Below are 23308 nucleotides of genomic sequence, written 5' to 3'. Positions count from 1 at the left end.
CCCTCCACCCCCCACCACTAACCAGCACCCCACCTCCCCACACCACACCCTAACCAGCACCCCACCCCCTCCATCCCCCACCACTTACCAGCACCCCACCCCCTCCACCCCCCACCACTAACCAGCACCCCACCCCCCCACACCACACCACACCCTAACCAGCACCCCACCCCCTCCATCCCCCACCACTAACCAGCACCCCACCCCCTCCATCCCCCACCACTAACCAGCACCCCACCCCCTCCACCCCCCACCACTAACCAGCACCCCACCCCCCCACACCACACCACACCCTAACCAGCACCCCACCCCCTCCACCCCCCACCACTAACCAGCACCCCACCCCCTCCACCCCCCACCACTAACCAGCACCCCACCCCCTCCACCCCCCACCACTAACCAGCACCCCACCCCCTCCATCCCCCACCACTAACCAGCACCCCACCCCCCCACACCACACCACACCCTAACCAGCACCCCACCCCCTCCACCCCCCACCACTTACCAGCACCCCACCCCCTCCACCCCCCACTACTAACCAGCATCCCACCCCCTCCACCCCCCACCACTTACCAGCACCCCACCCCCCCACACCACACCACACCCTAACCAGCACCCCACCGCCCCACACCCTAACCAGCACCCCACCCCCTCCACCCCCCACCACTAACCAGCACCCCACCCCCCCACACCACACCACACCCTAACCAGCACCCCACCTCCTCCACCCCCCACCACTAACCAGCACCCCACCCCCTCCACCCCCCACCACTTACCAGCACCCCACCCCCTCCACCCCCCACCACTAACCAGCACCCCACCCCCCCACACCACACCACCCCCTAACCAGCACCCCACCCCCTCCACCCCCCACCACTAACCAGCACCCCACCCCCCCACACCACACCACACCCTAACCAGCACCCCACCCCCCCACACCACACCACACCACCCCCTAACCAGCACCCCACCCCCCAACACCACACCACCCCCCACCACTAACCAGCACCCCACCCCCTCCAGCCCCCACCACTTACCAGCACCCCACCCCCTCCAGCCCCCACCACTAACCAGCACCCCACCCCCTCCACCCCCCACCACTAACCAGCACCCCACCCCCTCCACCCCCCACCACTTACCAGCACCCCACCCCCTCCAGCCCCCACCACTAACCAGCACCCCACCCCCTCCACCCCCCACCACTAACCAGCACCCCACCCCCTCCACCCCCCACCACTAACCAGCACCCCACCCCCTCCAGCCCCCACCACTTACCAGCACCCCACCCCCTCCAGCCCCCACCACTAACCAGCACCCCACCCCCTCCACCCCCCACCACTAACCAGCACCCCACCCCCTCCAGCCCCCACCACTAACCAGCACCCCACCCCCTCCACCCCCCACCACTTACCAGCACCCCACCCCCTCCACCCCCCACCACTAACCAGCACCCCACCCCCTCCACCCCCCACCACTAACCAGCACCCCACCCCCTCCACCCCCCACCACTAACCAGCACCCCACCCCCTCCACCCCCCACCACTTACCAGCACCCCACCCCCTCCATCCCCCACCACTTACCAGCACCCCACCCCCCCACACCACACCACACCACACCCTAACCAGCACCCCACCCCCTCCATCCCCCACCACTTACCAGCACCCCACCCCCCCACACCACACCACACCACACCCTAACCAGCACCCCACCCCCCCACACCCTAACCAGCACCCCACCCCCTCCACCCCCCACCACTAACCAGCACCCCACCCCCTCCACCCCCCAACACTAACCAGCACCCCACCCCCTCCACCCCCCACCACTAACCAGCACCCCACCCCCTCCACCCCCCACCACTAACCAGCACCCCACCCCCTCCACCCCCCACCACTAACCAGCACCCCACGCCCCCACCCCACCACACCACACCACCCCCTAACCAGCACCCCACCCCCTCCACTCCCCACCAGTAACCAGCACCCCACCCCCCCAACCCACCCCACCACACCACCCCCTAACCAGCACCCCACCCCCACCACTAACCAGCACCCCACCCCCTCCACCCCCCCACCACTAACCAGCACCCCACCCCCCCCACCCCCCCACCACTAACCAGCACCCCACCCCCCCACCCCACCCCACCACACCACTCCACCCCCTAACCAGCACCCCACCCCCCCTAACCTGCACCCAACCCCCACCACTAACCAGCACCCCACCCCCTCCACCCCCCTACCACTAACCGGCACCCCACCCCCTCCAGCACTAACCAGCACCCCACCCCCACCCCCCCTAACCAGCACCCCACCACCCCACCACTAACCAGCACCCCACCCCCCAACACCCCCACCACTAACCAGCACCCCACCCCCTCCACACCCCCCACCACTAACCAGCACCCCACCCCCTCCACCCCCCCCACCACTAACCAGCATCCTACCCCCTCCACCCCTAACCCGCACCCCACCCCCTCCACCCCCCCACCACTAACCAGCACCCCACCCCCTCCACCCCCACCAACGCTCGGAGCAAATATGATGTTGTTAAAAAAGGAAACAATGTTGATCTCAGCACAAGCTGATAATTGCATCCGAGCCCATGTTGTACACAGTCCAGTTGGGACGTCTGGGATTTAAATACCATGTAGGAGAGCGAAATGTGCTGGATTTGCTGCTCACTGCAGCTTCCCTTTAGTGGACGGCACTCACACTTCCCCAGCCCTGTTCTCCTGGGAGCTCCATACCCAACTGAAAAAGTTTGGTTCTGCTCTACCCACTGTCTGCCAGAGTATATATTAATGTGCAGTTTTTTAAAAGAAAAAATACCTTTTGCTTTCTGACTAGGCTGACTACCTGTGTGGGCACCATCGAGCATCCTAAAGGAGGGGCGGTGATTAGAGTTTGTGGATTCCTGCACTGACTTGCAGTAGAGTCCGCACTCAAAGCATTTCAAATTGGGAGGGAGAACTCAGTGAAGCCAACCTGTTTAGGGGGGCAAGTCTCCAGTGCAGTGCTCCTATTCCCACTCCCACTGGCTGACCTCTCTCTCTCCCAGGCAACCTATGGGACAATAACCACGTCTCTCACTTCTGTTGATGCACAGGGAGTCATGACACATCACATTTGGGAATAGGTTGGTTTAATTCACTCAAGCCGTGTTTTCTCGGGTGTCTCCTCATTGGAGGAGCTGATACAGATCGGAAACAATTGATTTTTTTTCGGAATTCATACTTCTGCAGAATGAGCCCCAGTCATGTTAGAAAGGACCTGGGCATTGGACAGTTTTTGGCTTGGGAGTGACATCTTGCCTCCCAAATACAGTTAAACAGTTTAACTAGTTCTGATATCCTTTGCCTGCCCAACTCATGCCCACTTGCCTGAAGCGTGTCTCATCTGTCCAACTCACCGGCCAGTGAATGTTCCAACTGAACTATTTAGATTGTCCACATTTAAATTACTGTGAAGGTATATTTAATGTACTGGATCCCTTAACAATGCAGTAAAAACCAGCAGGTTTTGAACTGACTCGGCAATTATGACGGTCACTGGATAAGAAGCTTTATCTTGAAAGACTAAAAATACAAACAGCTCACATTTATATTGCGGTAAAGTCATTGAATACAGAACCCTAACTGGAAACAGGTTTGGAAACAGTGTGCAATATGGCCATTAAACTTTTATGAATAATATTTGTTCCACCAAATCATTTCATCATTCCATTAAACTTTTATGAATAATTTTTGCTCCATCAAATCATTTCATCACTCCATGTGGCCAGTGCATTATCATAAATATTTTAACAGGTAACAGGTTTATTTTTGAATTCGTTCTTGGGATGCGTGTGTTACTGGCAAGACCAGCACTTATTGTCCATCTTGATTCACCCTTGAGGAGGTGGTGGGGTTGGCTTTTTTCTTGAACCACTGCAGACTAGGAGGCGAAGCTATTCTCCGTACTACCCTATTAGGTAGCCAGTTCCAGAATCTTGGCCCAGCATCGATAAAAGAACAAGGAGAGATATCCAAGTTACTTACTTGAAACTTTTAAGATCCTTGAGGGGTCTTGGCAGGGTGGACATGGAGAGGATGTATCCTCTTGTGGAAGAAGCTAGAACCAGGGGGAGAAATTCCTCTTCGCGTGGGGGTCCCGTAAAATGACGCGCGGTGACGTTGGGCGTGCGTCATTCCAATCTTCCATTCGGCGGGTGTGCACCAGAGTCGGCTGCGCACCCACCGAACTGTCAAAGGCCTGTTAAGGCCATTAATAAACCAATTAAACAAATTAACAGGGCTGCCCGTCCAACCTTAAGCGGCACAAAACCTCATCCACGGGCGGGATGAGATTTCGTGAAGGTTTTTATTAATTAAATAAATATCTTATGAAAATTCAAGAACATGTCTCAGCTCATGTGAGACTGTCACATGAGGGGACATGTCTGAATAATTTTATTTTTTCCCAACTTTAAAACTGAACTTAATCTCCTTGCAGAAATAAGGGGCTGCCCATTTAGGACAGAGATGAGGGGAAATATTTTCTCTCAGAGGGTAGAGAGTATTTGGAACTCTCTTCCTCAAAAGGGGGTGGGAAGCAGAGTCTTTGAATATTTTTAAGGCAGAGCTAGATAGATTCTTGATTAACAAGGGGGTGAAAGGTTAATCGGGGGTAGGCAGGAATGTGGGGTTGAGGTTACATTCAGATCAGCCACAATCTTATTGAATGGTGGAACAGGCTCGAGGGGCCGAGTGGCCTACTCCTGCTCCGAAATCGTATGTTCGTATGTACGGAAGTTGGAATGGTGCGAAACTTGGACAGAAAATTGGAGGTGACCGTACTCCTTTGTCTCTGCTGTGCTCGTCCTCTCGGTAGTGGAAATTCTGGGGGATGTTTTGCTTTATAACAAATGTACTGACTTCCTCCCTTAATGGTTCTGGTGCACTTCCCAGAATGTGCTCAGTTACACAGTTTCAGCCAGAGCACCAGCGGAGATGTTGTAAATATTCCCACCAGCCTGGGCTCCGGAAAAGGGTAAAAGCAATCAGCCAAAGTTCCTCCCGTTGATCTCCATCCCAGAAATCCAGCTGGAAAGTGCAAGTGCGTGGGCATGTGCTGAGGGACCCAGGTGCAACATCCTCCCTCCCCTCACCAGGTGAAACTTAGCATCCAGACTGACACTTGAGAAGTGGCCGCTTGAAAGAGACACGAGGGCTGGGGGAAGAAATTGAGGAATGTTATCCAGCACAATTAACCCTCTCAGTAAAAGAAGAAAGTTGGGTAAAAGAACTTTCCAAGATATCTTAACTTGACGATGTCGGTACATCTGGGCACCCTCGGGTCCAAGAGAGAGTCCGATTTCAGATTCTGGATGTCCAACCTGTTCCAAGTAACCCATTTTGTTATCATGGAACCGGCTCAGTCAGAGCTCAACACATCAGCTTCACATTCAGTTCTCATGCAGTTTCGATCTTTAGCCAGCAGTGTGTGCCTGGCTTTTACATTAAGAGGTTGTGTTGGTCAATCAGGACGAGGGGGAGGAAGCGATGTTAAACTCCTCATGCTCTAAGCTAGAACCGACCCAGGGTGGGGCTCAGCCTCTACGGTACCTGATCAACGTTCCATTTCAAAAAGGCCTGGTTACTTAAGTTACTTTCCCCAAATTGATTTTATTGTTCCCTTTACGGGCACCCAGCTGAGCAAGCATTTCTCAAGCTGACAAAAAACCAGTAAAGTCTCAAACAGTAAAGATCTCCACTACAAAAATGTCCTTTATACGGACACCACCAGTTTCTGGGTAGCTGGATTTGAGGTGCTCAGCCTGTATTGATCCTTTCTCATTATTTTAACCTGAATGGTAATTGTACGCAGGACGCCATGCATCTTAGATCATGGGACGAAGTGAATATTGGCAAGTTTTTATAAAACTATAGATCAGTTTTTATTAGGAACTAGTAACACCCTGTATTGTCACCTTAAGCAGCCAGACTGTCATAGGTTGAAAACCAAAGCCAGAGACTTGAGCACACAGTCCAGGTCGGCTTCAGTATTGAGGGGACGCTTCATTGTAAGACATACCGTCTATCAGATGAGACATTAAATGAGGCCCCATCTGCCCTTTCAGGTGGGTGGAAAAGATCCCATGGAACTATTTGAAGAGGAGGAGGGGAATTCTCATTGAGTCCTGCCCAGCAAACACCACCACAATAACCGATTATCTCTTTGCAGTTTGTGGGACCTTCCTGTGTGCAAATTGGGTTTGCTTACCTAACAACAGTGACAAAATGTCCCAAGTAGGCGGTAACACATTTTAATATGCCTGATGGATGGGGAAGATGCTATATAAGTGCAGGCTCTTTCCTCCTCTGACACAGCACTTTCCAAAATGTTTCCTGGTGTGACCACATTTTAATGCCTCAGGTTTCATGTGATCCACGGTGGGGGTGGGGGTGGGGGAGAATAGTTTCAAATGCTGAATGGGGAGGGGGGGGGTAGTTCAATGTGGTGGGAGTTATTTAAATTGCAAGGTTTTTAAAATAAAAGAAACACCTCCCTTTTCACAGACTTTTTTGCAGCACCGATCAGGCCTTAAAGATCTGTCCATTAGACCACAGCCGCCAATAGAAAAAAAAGTCAGGGTGGAAAGGGGCCTCACAGCTGTCAGCGTTCAGTCCGAGCTCCGTACCAGCCATTGCTGCCTCAGAGCTCATGACCCCAAAATTTCGTCTTGTGACCCACAGTTTGGGATACTTCCCTTGAACATGTTAACTATTTACAGCATTACTTTTTACACCTAGTTAATTTAACAAACAACATTTGATTTTGGGTCAAGACAAAGTGAGGCCAGCACCTCAGTCCTTAGGCTTTGAGAGAATTTTCTGTCTTATGGGTGCAATGAATTATGGGTACAACCCAGCGCCCTCGAGACCGAGAGGCTGAATTTGGATTGGGGATGTCCAAACTGGTGTGTCGCCCGTCTTGTTATCATGGAATCGGGATGAATATATCACTACCTATATATATAAAGTCCACAATTTTACAATTATAATGTTACTACTTCCTGGAAGTCTGTGGGCAACAACAGGACCATAAGAGTCATGTTGTTGCCCACAGACTTCCAGGAAGAATACTGTTAATGGAAATCTGTACGGGAGACATGCTTCTCATCTCTTTCACCTTAAACTATGTTTTCAGTTCAAATCAGGTGAATTTTATAAAGAATACAACACTGCAGTGGCATTAATCGATTTGTGCTGTGCGCAGGAGGATGAAGACAATGCTGTAGAATTCTGCTCATCATTGGAGTCAACCTTTAGACAAAGTCAAGCTTTCATTAGGCTGTAGACGTCTCCTAAAGACAGACTGCAAGTCTCTACATCACGATCAACTTTCCAGAGCTGGCATTTATTATTCATATTTAATAAGGCGGCTGGACTATCGCCATCCGTATTAGTTTCTAAACCAAAATTAGAATGGTCCCTGTTAAGTTAGCTGTGTCATCATGCACCAGTCTGGAATATTATAATAGAATATCCTGATATCCCTAACACAGACGCCGGTAAATTCATCGCTTAATTCAACTATAACTTGTCTTTACTTGAATCAATGCCTTAACCCCAAAAGATTCATCAAGGCTCAGCCATACCTTATCTTGGTTGTGTCTATCCACGAAACATTTTTCATATTTGACAGCATGTCCCAACCTATTCTACTAACTTGTGTGCTTTTCCTTTGCAAAGGAATGTTTAAACGATTCTTAACCCAAGTCATACAGTAGACTAAATAAATGAGCTGACCACAAGAAAACAAAACCACAAAATATATTGCATTGCTTAATGCTTATACAATCGTCGGCTGGGATTTTCCAGTCTTTCCTGACGGTGGGAGTTTCAGGTCCCGCTGAAGTGAATGGGAGTTTGAATAGACCACGGCGGCGGTACCCACTGTGCTAGGGCTGGAAAATCCTGATTATAGAATGGCTGCAGCACAGAAGGAGGCCATTCGGCCCATTGTGTACATGCCATCTCTGTGCAAGAGCAACTCAGCTAGTCTCACTTCCCCGGCCTGTCCCCAAAGCCCCGCAAATGTTATCCTTTTTTCTTAATTCATTCACGGGATGTGGGCGTCGTTGGCTAGGCCAGCATTTATTGCCTATCCCCAACTGCCCTTGAGAAGGTGTTGGTGAGCTGCCTTCTTGAGCCACTGCAGTCCCATGTGGTGTAGGTACACCCGCAGTGCTGTTAGGGAGGGAGTTCCAGGATTTTGACCCAGTGACAGTGAAGGAACAGCCGATATATTTCCAAGTCTGGATGGTGAGTGGCTTGGAGGGGAACTTCCAGGCAGTGGTGTTCCCATGTGTCTGCTGCCCTCGTCCTTCTAGATGGTAGTGGTCGTGGATTTGGAAAATGCTGCCTAAGGAGCCTTGGTGAGTTCCTGCAATGCATCTTATAGATGGTACACACTGCTGTCACTGCACGTCAGTGGTGGAGGGAGTGAATGTTTATGGATGAGGTGCCAATCAAGTGGGCTGCTTTGTCCTGGATGGTGTTGAGCTTCTTGAGTGTTCTTGGAGTTGCACTCATTCAGGCAAGTGGGGAGTATTCCATCACACTCCTGACTTGTGCCTTGTAGATGGTGGGCAGGCTTTGGGGAGTCAGGAGGTGAGTTACTCGTTGCAGAATTCTGAGCCTCTGACCTGCTCCTGTAGCCACATTATTTTTGTGGCTAGTCCAGCTCAGTTTCTGGTCAATGGTAACCCTCAGGATGTTGATACTGGGGGATTCAGCGATAGAAATGCCATTGAATGTCAAAGGGCGATGGTTAGATTCTCTCTTGTTGCAGATGGTCATTGCCTGGCACTTATTAGGTGCAAATGTTACTTGCCACTTGTCAGCCCAAGCCTGGATATTGTCCAAGTCTTGCTGCATTTGGACATGGACTACTTCAGAATTTAAGGAGTCGTGAATGGTGCTGAACATTGTGCAATCATCAGCGAACATCCCCACTTCTGACCTTATGATGGAAGGAAGGTCATTATGAAACAGCTGAAGATGGTTGGGCTGAGGACACTACCCTGAGGGACTCCTGCAGTGATGTCCTGGAACCGAGATGATTGACCTCCAAAAACCACAACCATCTTCCTTTGTGCTAGGTATGACTCCAACCAGTGGAGAGTTTTCCCTCTGATTCCCGTTGACTCCAGTTTTGTGAGGGCTCCTTGATGTCACACAGTCAAATGCTGCCGTAATGTCAAGGGCAGTCACTCTCACCTCACCTCTGGAGTTCAGCTCTTTTATCCATGTTTGAACCAAGGCTGTAATGAGGTCAGGAACTGAGTGACCCTGGCGGAACCCAAACTGAGCTTCAGTTAGCAGGTTATTGCTAAGCAAGTGCCGCTTGATAGCACTGTTGATGACCCCCTTCCATCACTTTACTGATGGAATGTGGACTGATGAGGTGGTAATTGGCTGGATTGTATTTGCCCTGCTTTTTGTGTACAGGACATACCTGGGCAATTTTCCACATAGCTGGGTAGATGCCAGTGTTGTAGCTTCAGATAGTTTTCCAATACCCTTTTGAAAGCCACAGTTGATATGTTTTGCATAGTTAGCTTTGTCTAATTCCTCAACCAGTTTTGATACAAATTGCAGCACAGAAACAGGCCATTCAGCCCTACAGGTCTATGCTGGTGTTTATGCTGTACATGAGCCTTCTCCCGCCTCATTTTATCTCACCCTATCAGCATAGCTTCTCTATTCATTTCTTCCTCAATTACTTATCCAGCCTCTCTTTAAATGAGTTCCTTTTTGTGCCTCAACCATTTCCTGTGACAGGAAGTTCCACTTCCTAACCGCTCTCTGATTTAACTTTTAATGTCTGGGGGCCAGCATGAGACGTAAATTGTCCCAAGACAATACACATGGGCACTATCAAGTAAAATTTGATACCAAGCCCAAGTAGATGATGTTGGGAGAGGCCGTTAGGAGAATAAAAACATGATCAAGTAACTGGGTTTTAAAGGGTGTCTTAAGAGGGCTGCCTGATGGGAGAGTTGGACTGTTTCAACTCTAATTCCTACCTTCACTCAAGCCAAGCGAGATGCCTCACTGGCCCCAGAGCCCTGCAAGTTATGCCTAATGGCAGAAATTATACAGGTGCTGATCCAGAAGTGCGACACACATTGAGCAGAGCTGGCACAGTGCTCGCACCACACTGCCTGATCAGATTGGAGCACTTGCACAGTCAAGACTTCATTTGAATTGGATTGTCACCTGGGAGAGCGCATGAATTCTGGTGGGTCTTCCACTGAGCCAGACCTAAAGGTTAAACGTAGAAGGATAGTGGAGGCAACCCTGGGAAGGAGAGGCCCACTTAGCAACCGGCAGTGGGTGGGAAGATGTTTGTGGGGCCTGGAGAATCTTTAACGCTCTTCCAAGGCCCACAGTGGCAGAGAACTTCCTGACTCATTTGCGGTCCAGCCTACAGTGGCAGGCCCTTTAAGGGCTGATGGTTAGGCCACTCGATGCCCAATACGATTGGGAGGGGCACTGCCTAATTGGTACCTCAAAACTGTGCCGGGGCCTTACAAACTATGTAGGGCCCCAATTTAAGAAAGGTGCCCCCATTTGAGGTGGAAGACCTGCTCTCTCCTTAAGTCCAGCTCAGAAACCATTTTTTTTTATTCATTCACTGGACCTGGGTGTGACTGGCTAGACCAGCATTTATTGCCCATCCCTAATTGCCCTTGTTCAGAGGGTACTTAAGAGTCAACCACATTGCCATGAGTTTGGAGTCACATGTAGGCCAGACCAGGTAAGGTTGGCAGATTTCCTTCCTTAAAAAGGACATTAGTGAACCAGATGGGTTTTTCCAACAACCGGCAATAGTTTTGAGGTCATTATCAGCCTTTTAATTCCTGATTTCTATTCAATTCAAATTTCACCATCTGCCCAGCATTACCCTGGGTCTCTGGATTATGAGCCCAATAACAATACTTGTACTGCACCGCCTACCCCCCATGTTAAATGGGCAGTCTGCAGACCCAGCCAGGGCTTGTTTTTTAAAATTACCTCTTGTGACCACCCCTCATGGCTAAAATTGTGACCTGGTAGGTCAGAAGTCTGCCGTATTATATCTGAAGATATCTGGGATATATTTTATGGCCTCTGATGATTGCCCATAATTCCCACGTGTTCCTAAACGATCAGGAGCTACCCTTGTGCTGCTGACACAGGAAGAGTGTTCACACTCCATTTGACCCGTCCAAACCAAGCTCGATTTCACCCTGGTTAGTTTGCCACGTGTGCGCAAAACCTGGAGAGAGATGGGGAATGCCCAGAGAAACCAGGATCATTGGAACAGGAGGCGGACATTTGGCCCCTCGAGCTTGTTGTGCCAAACAAGGAGATTGCGGGTAATCTGTGACCTAACTCCACATACCCGCTCTTGCCCCATATCCCCTAACACCTTTGATTGATTTCTGTTCATTTGAAAGCTGACATTGGCTCACAATGGACCAAGTGTCAGCCACCCCAGCCTCCTGTTGGCCTATGTGATTTCTAACTTGACCTTCTCATTGGAGTTTATAAGAGTGACAGGCAATTCACTCAGAGGGTGGGGAACCTATAGAACTCTCTACCACAGAAGGCTGTGGAGGCCAAGTCACAGAATATATTTAAGGAGGAAATAGATAGACTTCTAGACCCCTAAAGGTGTCAAGGGGTATGGGGAGAGCACAGGAGTACGGTGTTGAGATAGAGTATCAGCCATGATCATGTTGAATGGCGGAGATGGCTCAGAGGACTGAATGACCTAGTCTTGCTCCTGTTTTCTGTTTCTATCTTATTGAAACATAAGATTCTGAGGGGACTTGACAGGGTGGATGCTGAAACGATGTTTCCCCTTGTGTAGAAATCTAGAACTAGGGGCCACAGTTTCAAAATAAGGGGTCCCTCATTTAAGATGGAGATGAGGAGGAATTTCTTCTCTCAGCGATGGTAGTTAGTGTTTGGAACTCTCTTCCCCCGCCAAGCCGTGGGTGGTGGGTCATTGAATATATTCAAAGCTGAACTGGACAGATGCTTGATTGACAAGGGAGTCACGGGTTAGGGAGGAAAGACATGAAAGTGGAGTTAAGGGCACATCAGATCCATGATCTTATTGAATAGCGGAGCAGGCTCGAGGGGGCGAGGTGACCTACTCTTGCCCCCATTTCCAGAAACGAGTGGAAATGAACTACTTTCCCACTGTGCAATTGGCAACGCACATGTATAACTCATATTAAGAATGCAGTCGGCAGCACTCGAAGGCCCTGTTAATATAAAGTATTTTTTTTGAAACAGGAGAAAATCTTTGGGCACAAACAGCCAAACACAGAGGACTAGAGGCTGCAATACTGGCATAAGCTCACTGCCATTTGGCACAATGGTAGCTACAAGATTAGAGTGGAGAAGCTGGGGTTGTTCTCCTTGGAGTAAAGGAGACTGAGGGGAGATCTGATAGAGGTGGACAAGATTATGACAGGTTTAGATAAGGTAGACAAAAAAAGCTATTCCCATTGGCTGATGGCACAAAGACTAGGGGGACCACAGATTTAAGATTTTAGGCAAGAGATGCAAAGGGATGTGAGGAAGAAGTTTTCTTACGCAGCGATTGGCAATGGCCTGGAACTTGCTGCTCATGAAGGTGGTGGAGGAGGAGGCAATTAATGATTTCAAATGGAAATTGGCTGGACATTTGAGGGAAATAGACTTGCAAGGTTCCAGGGGTAGAGCGGGTGAATGGGACTAACTGGATTGCTATGCGGGGAGCCAGCATGGACTCGATGGGCAGAATGGCCTCCTTCTGTGCCCTAAATGACTCATTACTCTATAAGCAGTCACTTCAAGGCTCACTATCCAGGTCTGAGGCTAATGTTCAGACATGAGTCAAGATTATATCTCACTTCAGATGAAGCAAAAAAGGACCTGAATGCATACGGCATTTTTAAACTCCTCAGGGCTTACCATAGTGCATTATAACCAGTGGATTACTTAGAAGGGTAGTCACCGGCACGTAGGCAAAAGGAATGAACAAAGAGCTAAAAGTTCTTGCCTGGTTGCTACAGTCCAAACACGTTCTCGACCGTTTCCTGTACATCTCCACCCAAATTTCCTGTACATCTCTACCCAAATTTCCTGTGCATCTCCACCCAAATTCCCTGTACATCTCCACCCAAATTTCTGGACACATCAAGGCTCTCCAACCCCTTCATTCTAAAATTAATTTGCTGATTCAGAAGTGCTGTTCACACAGGTTATTAGAATTGGTTCCTTCACTCTGAGCGCTTTGCATATCCTGGAACACATCTGCACTGCTGGGATCATTGAGAGCCCGTGTTACTGGACAGAATGTATGACAGAGGGCATTTTATTTAGGAATATCCTAAGTGATATGCGTTCATGTCAGAGATGAAACTACAGGTCAGGGGTGGCCTTTTTGTGAGTGTCAGCTACTAGTAGCACACATGGGCAGACGCTTGAGTGCTCAGTGCTCAAGGTAGAAATTCACAGGATTTATGAACCTGAGCTGCTTTCTCCCCACACAGCGACTGATCAGTATAACTTCAAACTCTGGTCCACTAGCAGTACATTCACTGTCAATGTAGAAGCGCGTTAGATGCGAGTGTGGGTCAGCGATCAAGCTATAACTCTCACAGCATCAAGGGGTATGGGGAGAGATGCCGGAGTTTGGCGTTGCGATAGAGCATCAGCCATGATCATACTGATGGGTGGAGCAGGCTCGAAGGACTGAATGACCTACAACTGCATCTATATTCTATGTTCCTAACTTGTGTTCATGACCAGTCAAGTCTTGAATCAGCAGCAGGTCCTTTTAAAATTACCTGTCTCCAGAAATATATGGCATGCTACATGCAACACACAGTATATACTGTAAGGTGAATATTCTACATGTGCATATATTTACGTTGACAAACAGTACACATATTGTACACAAATATACTGTAGGCATGTTATACAGAGATATATGTACTGCAGTACCTCTATTCACAAAAGACTTCTGCAGAATTTCTCAATTATATTTTCCATAAATGCCATTTTATGCAAATAAGCTAGGTTAATTAGTCTCAGCAATGCTCTGAAGAAGAGTCATATTGGACTCGAAACGTTAGCTCTGTTTCTCTCTCCACAGATGCTGCCAGACCTCCTGAGTCTTTCCAGCACTTTCTGATTTATTTCAGCTAAGTTTCCAGTATAATACTATACAACTGGCACTGAATAGGTAGCCTCAGGTCACAAGGGTGAGACGGACCAGGTGATGAAGAATTTCTTCCTTGCTCCCATCCCCTGTTTCTCCTGAAGGGTTAAAACGTTTACTGCATAAACCTGGGCCCATCTGAAGCCAGGACACCGAGGTGAGGGGATAGCATCCGATTACTGTGTCACCCCGTCCATCAATTGTGTATTTCCACGTTTCAACGAAGCAAATCAGCCCGAGTACAGGAGATGGGTCTTATTTATGGTTGCACAATTTTAGATGGAAAAGTCCACTTCTCTCAATGGCCCGTGTGTTGGTTCTAATAGCAGAGATTCGATAGGTGCAAGGACCGGAATTTTCCAGCCATAATGTAATGTCAGATCCCAAAATGGTGTCTTTGAGAGTGGTGGCTGTCTCCCAGAGGTGGGTTCAGAGGTCAGGGGTTGTGGTGGGGGACATGTGATCAGGGAGCGGGTTATGGGTTTGAGATCCCACAGTTTTCCCACCTCCCTCCAATTAAGTCCAGACCAGGAGGCCAAATTAGGCCCTTAAAGGTTTCATGCTCCCCCTCCCCACATCCTCAGCCTCTGAACACGCCTCCAGGAGGTAGGGGGAGGGGAGAGAGCACGGAGCGGAGATTTCAACAGCTCGTGGGAGCCTGGAATATTCTGGTGAAGGTCTTAGAGGGGCAGGAGTTTTACAGGTATAAGAGTTTTATGCATGCACAGGTTTTAAATGGAGCAGGGGTTTTGCAAAAAATATTATTTTTTGAAGCAGGGGTTTTTTATAAAAATGTTATTCATGGATGCAGGGATTTTATATAGCAGGAGCTTTATTGAGACAGGATTTATAGATGCAGGAGTTTTGCGGAGATGGGAATTTACAAAATCAGGGATTTGAAGAGCAGGAGTTTTATCAAGTTGGCTCCCAAACCACACAGCCGGTATTGTTTCTGACAATCTATATGTGGTTTCTGCCAATTCAAAATGACTCATTAAAAGCCTCCAATATTGACTTAAATGCATCATATTGACAAGCAAATGCACTGAGAGGTTTTAGTTGGGGTAAAGCCATTATGTAGTAATGTAGCCATTATGTGCAATGAAGTAACCTTCAACTATTTGGTAAATTGTGTTTGCATCAATGTTTGGCCCAGTTACTAATGTTTACATCATACTCGCAAAATTATCAAACCATTGTGTTTAACTCTGATCTCCTGCCTTTACTAACTCCCGCTTGGATAGTCATTTTTATCCAAAGCTGAGTGCATACTCACACTAGGAACGTGCTTGGTTTTCCAGGTTGACCACCTGAGGCTGGTGGGCCAGTAGGAGGCCCTCCAGCAATGTCCCAGATGGTTGCAGCAGAGAAAAAGAGGGCCCCTCCATCTTTAGACGCCCTCAGAGAGAACAGAAAGAGGCCATAGCCGCTGGGCTGCCCTTGTGGGGGTAAAGCCTTTCTGCAGGGTGGCCTGTGGCCACTGTGTATGGCAACTATGGGGAGGGAGGGAGGGGTTCAAAAACGCCCTTGGAGCGCTGGTTCCCGGTCTACGGCTGAAAGACCACCTCATCTCACTGGCTGTGTCCAGGTCACCGTCGCCTGCCAACTGGAAAGTTCCAATCAGTGTGGGCGAGGAACCTTCCTTAATTTGCTTCATTGACTGGCTGCTGCTTATGGGAGGGTAGCTCTTCCTCCTACAACCGAACCTTTTCGAAAATGGCTCTGGTTTGGAACCAGCGGCAAGAAATTCTGTGCACCTCTCCCCTCCCCCACCTCCTGGAGGTGAGTTCGGAGGCTGACAGTGTGGGGGGAGGGTGAAAGCTTTAAGGGCGCCTGCAACCTCTCCTGGCCTGGCAATGGGATCTCAAACCTGTACCCTGCTGCCTGATCACCTGCCCCCATCACATCCACCCCTCCCGCCACACCCCCGCCCCCCCACCCCCCAACCTCTGAACCCACCTCTGGGAGACAGCCACTGCTCTCAAAGGCACCATTTTAGGATCTTGACCGTACATGTGAAATACGTGAGCCTCAAACTCCTACAGAATTTCTAACCACTGAAGAATGTAGTGCTTTGTTTTTCCTCTCTGGCAGGAGCACTACCTGTTAGTCTGGATCAAAAGGGACATTCTGACAATTATTAGAAGTCAAATCCCCATTGTTAGAAACTTGTGCATCTCAACATCATAGTAGACATTTTAACTCAAAGCCAGAACAAAGCACCTTTATCTGAAATTATTCTCCATGAAATGGAATTGAACTTTCTCCCAGCCCGAACGTCACCAGACGTCCATTTGTTGCGAGCAATGGAATGGACCTTTTGGGTGGGATTGTCCCAGATTTGCACTAAGTGCGGTAGTGGGCAGGAGAAAGCTAGTCACAAGGGCAGATTTTTGTACTGTGTCATCCCATTCCCACCTCATCAATCATGCAGCCACATGATAAAGACATGGCCCCAAAACCCAAAAAAGAGTGCAGCTCCTCCCCCCCTCGCCGATGCACAAATGCATCCCTGGAATGCCTTCTGGACAGCAGATGCTGGATATCAGAAATAGAACCGAAAATGACGGAAATGCACAGCAGGTCTTGCAGCCTCTGTGGAGAGAGAAACCGAGGTACCGTTTCAGGTCCGTGACCATCAGAACTGGCAAAGGTTGGGAAATATAATAGGTTTTGAACGAGCGAAAGCGGAGAGGGTGGGAAAAAGAACATCAAGGAATGCCTGGGATAGGGTGGAGGCAGGAGAGATTAAATGAAAAATAAAGGTTTCATGGTGCATAGTCAAAGGGAATGGTGATGAGATCAAATAAAGATGTGGCGAGAGGAGGTGTGAATGGCAGCATCCTGAATAGCTGCTGTCTTCGAAAACAGAATATCTAGTCATTATTACGTACATACAAACGTACGAATTGGGAGCAGGAGTAGGCCACTCAGCCCCTCGAGCCTGCCCCACCAGTCAATAAGATCATGGCTGATCTGAATGTAACCTCAACCCCACATTCCTGCCAACTCCCAATAACCTTACACCCCTTGTTAATCAGGAATCTATCCAGCTCTGCCTCAAATATATTCAAAGTCTCTGCTTCCACCACCTTTTGAGGAAGAGAGTTCCAAAGACTCACAACCCTCAAGAGAAAAAAATTCTCCTCATCTCTGTCTTAAATGAGCGACCCCTTATTTTTATAAGAGTGACCCCTAGTTCTAGATTCTCCGCAAGAGGAAACATCCTTTCCGCATTCACCCTGTCAAGACCCCTCAGGATCTTATCAGTCAAGTCACCTCTTACTCTTCTAAACTCCAGTGGATACAAGCCTAGTTTGTCCAACCTTTCCTCATAAGACAACCCGCCCATTCCAGGTATCAGTCTGGTAGACCTTCTCTGAACTGCTTTTAGTGTATTTACATCTTTTCTTAAATAAGGAGACTAGCACTGTACACAATACTCCAGATGAGGTCTCACCAGTGCCCTATACAACTGAAGCATTGCTATTGTGGAATCTTGCTGTGCACAAATTGGCTACCAGGTTTCCTGTATCTCAACAGTGATTAAACTTCAAAAAGAGTACCCACCTAACGGTAAAAGGGCTTTAGAACATCCTCAGGTTGTGAAAGGCGCCATGTAAATGCATCTTGTTCTTTAGAGTCCTTTTCAGTCAATTATACTTCAAGAAAATAGTCATCTGAGGGCTGAGGTCTAACCAAACGCAGGAGACCAAATGTGCAAAACAAGCTTTCTAAAACTGCATTGACTGTTTAAGGGCCTCCCAGCAGAACATTAACTTTTCTATTTGCAAGTTAAACATCTTCTTTCCCCAAGGGAAGTGGATTCGCACCTGCCCCACATGAGGGGAAAAAAGTGACAAAGGCCAGAATTTTCCACCCCTCCCCCCCTCCTCCCAGCCCCCCAGCGCCCCCTGTCCCGCCCACCCCTCCCCCTTGCATTCCCAGCACCCCCTCCCCCATACCCCCTCCCACCGCCCCAACCCCCCCTCCTCCCCGCCCCCGCTCCTCCCAGCCCCCCAGCATCCCCCGCCCCAACGCCCCTCTCCTCCCCGCCCTCCCAGCACCCCCTGTCCCACCCCCCCTCCCCCTCGCACTCCCAGCACCCCGTCCCATGCCCCCTCCCCACCCCAACACCCCCCCGTCCCCGCCCTCCCAGCAACCCCTGTCCTGTACCCCCTGCCCACCCCCCTCCCGCTCTGCACCCCCGTGCCCCGCACCCTCCTTCCCGCCCCCAGCAGGTTCCCCAGCGACCAGGGGCTGGCCGGCCATTGAAACCCCTGTTCACCTGAGTAGGCCCTGCTGGCCGTGAGGGGCAGGGAAATCCCGGCTGGTGTTCCTGCCCGTTTGGAAACCGGTTTCCCTGGCGACGCGCCGGAAATATTTGCTGGTGTCACCACGGCTTGAGCTCTGCCCCTCGTTGTGGGGTGGCGGGGGGTGGCGCGCGTGCCCGATTGGAGGGCCTGGGGAGTGATCGTTTGTCCCCTGACCCCGATTTCACACTGGGTTGGCCGATTAAGGGGCTCTGGGAAAGGCTCAGCACCGGTGGTGAGGGTGGGAAGAGGGTGGGGGCTGATGTCACCGCGGGTGCTGAGATCCCTGAAGGCAGACAGCTGTCCCAGGGAGCTGTGGACCCCCGCAGGATAAACAAAACGACAAAAATGCTGCAAAATATGTCCAAGCAGCACAATCACACACCTGAAATCAAACCTCATATAAAAACAAAACCAGTCCCCAAATATCTCTCTTTATTTCATCCCGCCCTGGATCGAGGTTTGAGCAAAAATGTAAAGGCCGCCTGGCCGATTGACCCGTCTGCCAACTGTAATAGTGGACAGGGCCACGAAAAATGGCTTTCAATTACCTCCTTGATGGGTTTAATTGTCGGCGGGCGTGCTTCTGACTGTCGTTCGCGTCCACCGAGCGAGATATCGCGCGAGTGCCTCGGTGACATCGAGACGCTCGCCCGACATCACCTGGCGCTATTTTGTAGCCGGATGGGTCAAGCACCCGCCCGCCCGCGGGGTGTAAAAGCCAGGCCCGTGTGTATAACATCCCTGGGGAAATGAGGCCACAGGAACAAAACTCTTCCATTCGATACTTTAGCGGATCCTGTTTAGTGAGACAGGCCGAGTTTATCTCAAGCAACCTACTACCAGGGGGTGAAACCTGGCCTGGACAATCCAAAGAGTTTGGATTCCAAGAATTCCCACTGCAGGGAACGATCTGTGGCTTTTACAAGATGAGACTCTCTGCACACCTCCCAACTTGGTGAATTACAGCTACATTAAAAAAAAACAGAAAGCTGTGTAAACCTTTACTGGAATGGTGCCTTCTTTAACAGCTTTACTTCCTGCGAGAGGCGACTCTTGGGAGTGGAGGAGTGGGGGGCGGTGGTGGGGGGGTGGGGGGTAAAAGTGGTTTATCAGCCCAATGATCAGAAAGCATTCAGAGAAAAAAAAAGCTCCATTGTATCCCAAGATCCCATTAATGTTCCTCAGGGCTGAGGTAATTCATTGAGGTGGGGGGGGTTGAGGTGGTTGAAGGGCCACATATGGCTGTGATTGGTCTGCTGCAATATAGTGAAAGAGCCTTTAGATAAAGGCCTTCTTGTTCTGAAATGGGAATTAATGGCAGTATGGGTTTTTGCTGGGTCAGCCAAGTAAGATAGTCAGAGCCACTGCAACAATTCATCCTCAGTTCAAAGCTATTTTCCCTCGCCACCTTCCCCGCAACCCCCCCCACCCCCTCCTAGGAAACTGTGGCTTGCCAACTTAAAAGACTCAATAGCAACTAATAAATCCTGCTGTGTACCTGCCCCTACCCAGAGAGTTCTCAGAGAGTCTTTCCAGTCACCACGTTCTGTCAGGAATTACATAAATTAGCTCACCGCATCTCAACACAATCGTTCCTCCAAGTGACAGGACTTAGCGAAAATGGTTGCTAATTAGGTACCTGAGTATATTCAGAGGACTGGATGGGCTGCAGCAACTAAGTTATGCAAGCAGGAATGCAGTGGGGTGGGGGGTGGTGGGGGGGGTTGGGGGGGTGGTTGTTGGGCGTTGGTGAGGGTTGGGGATGGGGGAGGGGGGGTGGGGGTGGGGGAGGGTTGGCAGGGATGGGGGAGGGGGAGTGGGGATGGGGGAGGGTTGGCAGGGATGGGGGAGGGGGAGTGGGGATGGGGGAGAGTTGGCAGGGATGGGGGAGGGGGAGGGGGGGTGGGGGAGGGTTGGCAGGGATGGGGGAGGGGGAGTGGGGATGGGGGAGAGTTGGCGGGGATGGGGGAGGGGGGATGGGGGAGGGTTGGCAGGGATGGGGGAGGGGGGTGGGGATGGGGGAGAGTTGGCGGGGATGGGGGAGGGGGAGTGGGGATGGGGGAGGGTTGGCAGGGATGGGGGAGGGGGGTGGGGATGGGGGAGGGTTGGCAGGGATGGGGGAGGGGGAGTGGGGATGGGGGAGGGTTGGCAGGGATGGGGGAGGGGGAGTGGGGATGGGGGAGGGTTGGCAGGGATGGGGGAGGGGGGTGGGGATGGGGGAGGGTTGGCAGGGATGGGGGAGGGGGAGTGGGGATGGGGGAGGGTTGGCAGGGATGGGGGAGGGGGGTGGGGATGGGGGAGGGTTGGCAGGGATGGGGGAGGGGGAGTGGGGATGGGGGAGGGTTGGCAGGGATGGGGGAGGGGGGTGGGGATGGGGGAGAGTTGGCGGGGATGGGGGAGGGGGGTGGGGATGGGGGAGGGTTGGCAGGGATGGGGGAGGGGGAGTGGGGATGGGGGAGGGTTGGCAGGGATGGGGGAGGGGGAGTGGGGATGGGGGAGGGTTGGCAGGGATGGGGGAGGGGGGGGTGGGGATGCCAGCATACAGAGTCAAACCAGGCCTGCCTCTGCCTCCTCCTCCAAGTTCCATTTCCCCTAACACCCCAGCTCCCTGGCCCCACTTCCCTCTCATCTGACCCTCTTGCTGCCACACAGCCCTAGACAGACACACCACGAAGAGCAGGGAGGTTATATTGGAGCCGTATAAAACACTAGTCAGGTCACAGCTGGAGTACTGTGTGCGGCTCTGGTCACCACATTATAGGAAGACTGTGACTGCACTAGAGAGGGTGCAGAGGAGATTCACCAGGATGTTGCCTGGGCTGCAGCGTTTCAACTATGAAGCAGAGGGGGGACCTGATAGAGGTGTACAAAATTATGAGGGGCATGGATAGGGTAGATAGGAAGAAACTTTTCCCCTCAGTGGAGGTGTCAATAGCCAGGGGGCATAGATTTAGGGTAAGGGGGCAGTAGGATTAGAGGGGATTTGATGAAAAAAATTTTTCACCCAGAGGGTGGTTGGAATCTGTAACTCACCGCCTGATGGGGTGGTAGAGACAGGAACCCTCACAACATTTAAGAAGTATTTATATGAGCACTTGAAATGCCATAGCACACAGGCTACAGGCCAAATGCTGGAACATGGGATTAGAATAGATAGGTGCTTGTTGGCCGACATGGACTCGATGGGCTGAAGAGCCTGTTTCTGTGCTGTACAACTCTATGACTATGACTCTAACCTCAGAGGACGCGCATCCCAGGTTTCACCAGAATGATACCAGGGATTGAAGGATGGAAATTTTAAAACTGAAGCTTTCCTGGAGTGGGAATGAACGTAGCTCAGTCGGCTGAAAGTGATAGGTGAACACGGCCACTCTCTGTGTGAAGAAAGTTGAGTGATGATCTGACCAAGGTCTTTAAAATGATAAAAGTAAATAAATAAAAATGTAGTCATTTGGTAGTACAGAACTTGAGTATTGGTGAAAAAAAGAGACATGGCAAAGCTGTTTGTATTGCACTTACTAGGACACTTTGCAAGAATACCCACACAAGGAGAAAACAACAATTTACACCGTATAAGAAGAGAGTGCTAATTGGTTGGCAAGTGGACTCTGATTGGCAGGGGCGTTGCCATGGAGAATGCACCAGTGATGATGAATGAAAGTCAAGCAATCAGCACTCTCTTCTCATAAGTATAAATTGTTGTTTTCCTCTTATATTGCTTTGTTGCGAAGTGTCCTGATGAGTGCAAGACAAAAAGCTTTGACATGTCTCTCTTTTCAGAAATAAAAAGGCATTTCCTCTGGCCTAGGAATCGAGAATAAGAGGGCATAATCCTAAAATTAGAGTCAACCCATTCAGAAGTATGGAATCTTCTCCCGCAAACACTTTGGATACTCAGAGTCAGCTGGAGGTTTTAAGTAGGAGATAGAGCGATATTGTTCTGTATGGGCATCAAGGGACATGAAGCAAAGGCAGGCTGAGGTACAGATCAACCATGATTTAACTGAATGGAGCAGCAGTCTGGAGGGACTGGTCTTCTCCTAGGTTTACTGTCACTCCCCAAGACTACCTGGTAAGAGGTGAATTATAGACCAATGGGGGATGTGCCAATGTAGAAATAGCACCTAGATTAAACCTTTCTGTCTCTCTCTCTAAACAGGGCTTCCTTGCCCTTGTTGGTCTCGACCTCTGCGACCTTCCTTCTGTAGCCCTGCCTACCTTGCTTGCCATACAGAAGCAGGCTCCCTCTGACACTCCAGTGCAGCACTAAGGGAGTAGCGTTAATCAGAGGTCCTGTCTGCTTTCTCAGGCGGACATCAAAGAGCTACCGGCACTCCTTCAATGAGGAACCGGGGAGCTCTCCTGAAAATCCCAGTCAACGTTCATCTCTCAATCAGAACAACAGATTATCGGGTCATTGCTCTTTGTGGGAGCTTGCTGTGCACAAATTGGCAGCCAGGTTTCCTACATTGAAACACCGACTACAATTCAAAAGTACTTAACTGGCTGTCAAGCGCTTTAGGATGTCCTGAGGTCATGAAAGGCACTATATAAATTCAAGTCTTTCTTTTCTTCATTCATTCCTTCTCAGGGATGGGATATCAGGAGCTTGTGACTTAGAAATTTGAATTTCTGATAACGCAATTTCACCAAACACGTCAAAGGATTAGCGGCCAATCACAATGCAGCTGCAAAAACAATCTGTTAAGGCTTTGGTTACAGTTAATAAGGCTCTTAAAATGTGA

The 23308-nt window shown here is 50.3% G+C and overlaps 1 protein-coding gene across 2 annotated transcripts in view; it reads right to left on the bottom strand.

Moving 5' to 3' along the window:
- The window catches only part of LOC121270895 (paladin-like), a 260286-nt gene that overhangs the window by 97166 nt on the left and 139812 nt on the right, over positions 1 to 23308 (bottom strand). The window lies entirely within an intron of this gene.

The sequence above is a fragment of the Carcharodon carcharias genome, chromosome 28 (assembly GCF_017639515.1).
Source record: "Carcharodon carcharias isolate sCarCar2 chromosome 28, sCarCar2.pri, whole genome shotgun sequence".
Classification (NCBI taxonomy): Eukaryota; Metazoa; Chordata; class Chondrichthyes; order Lamniformes; family Lamnidae; genus Carcharodon; species Carcharodon carcharias.
Note: the sequence above shows the minus strand (reverse complement) of the source record. Positions and strands in the feature narration are given on the sequence as shown.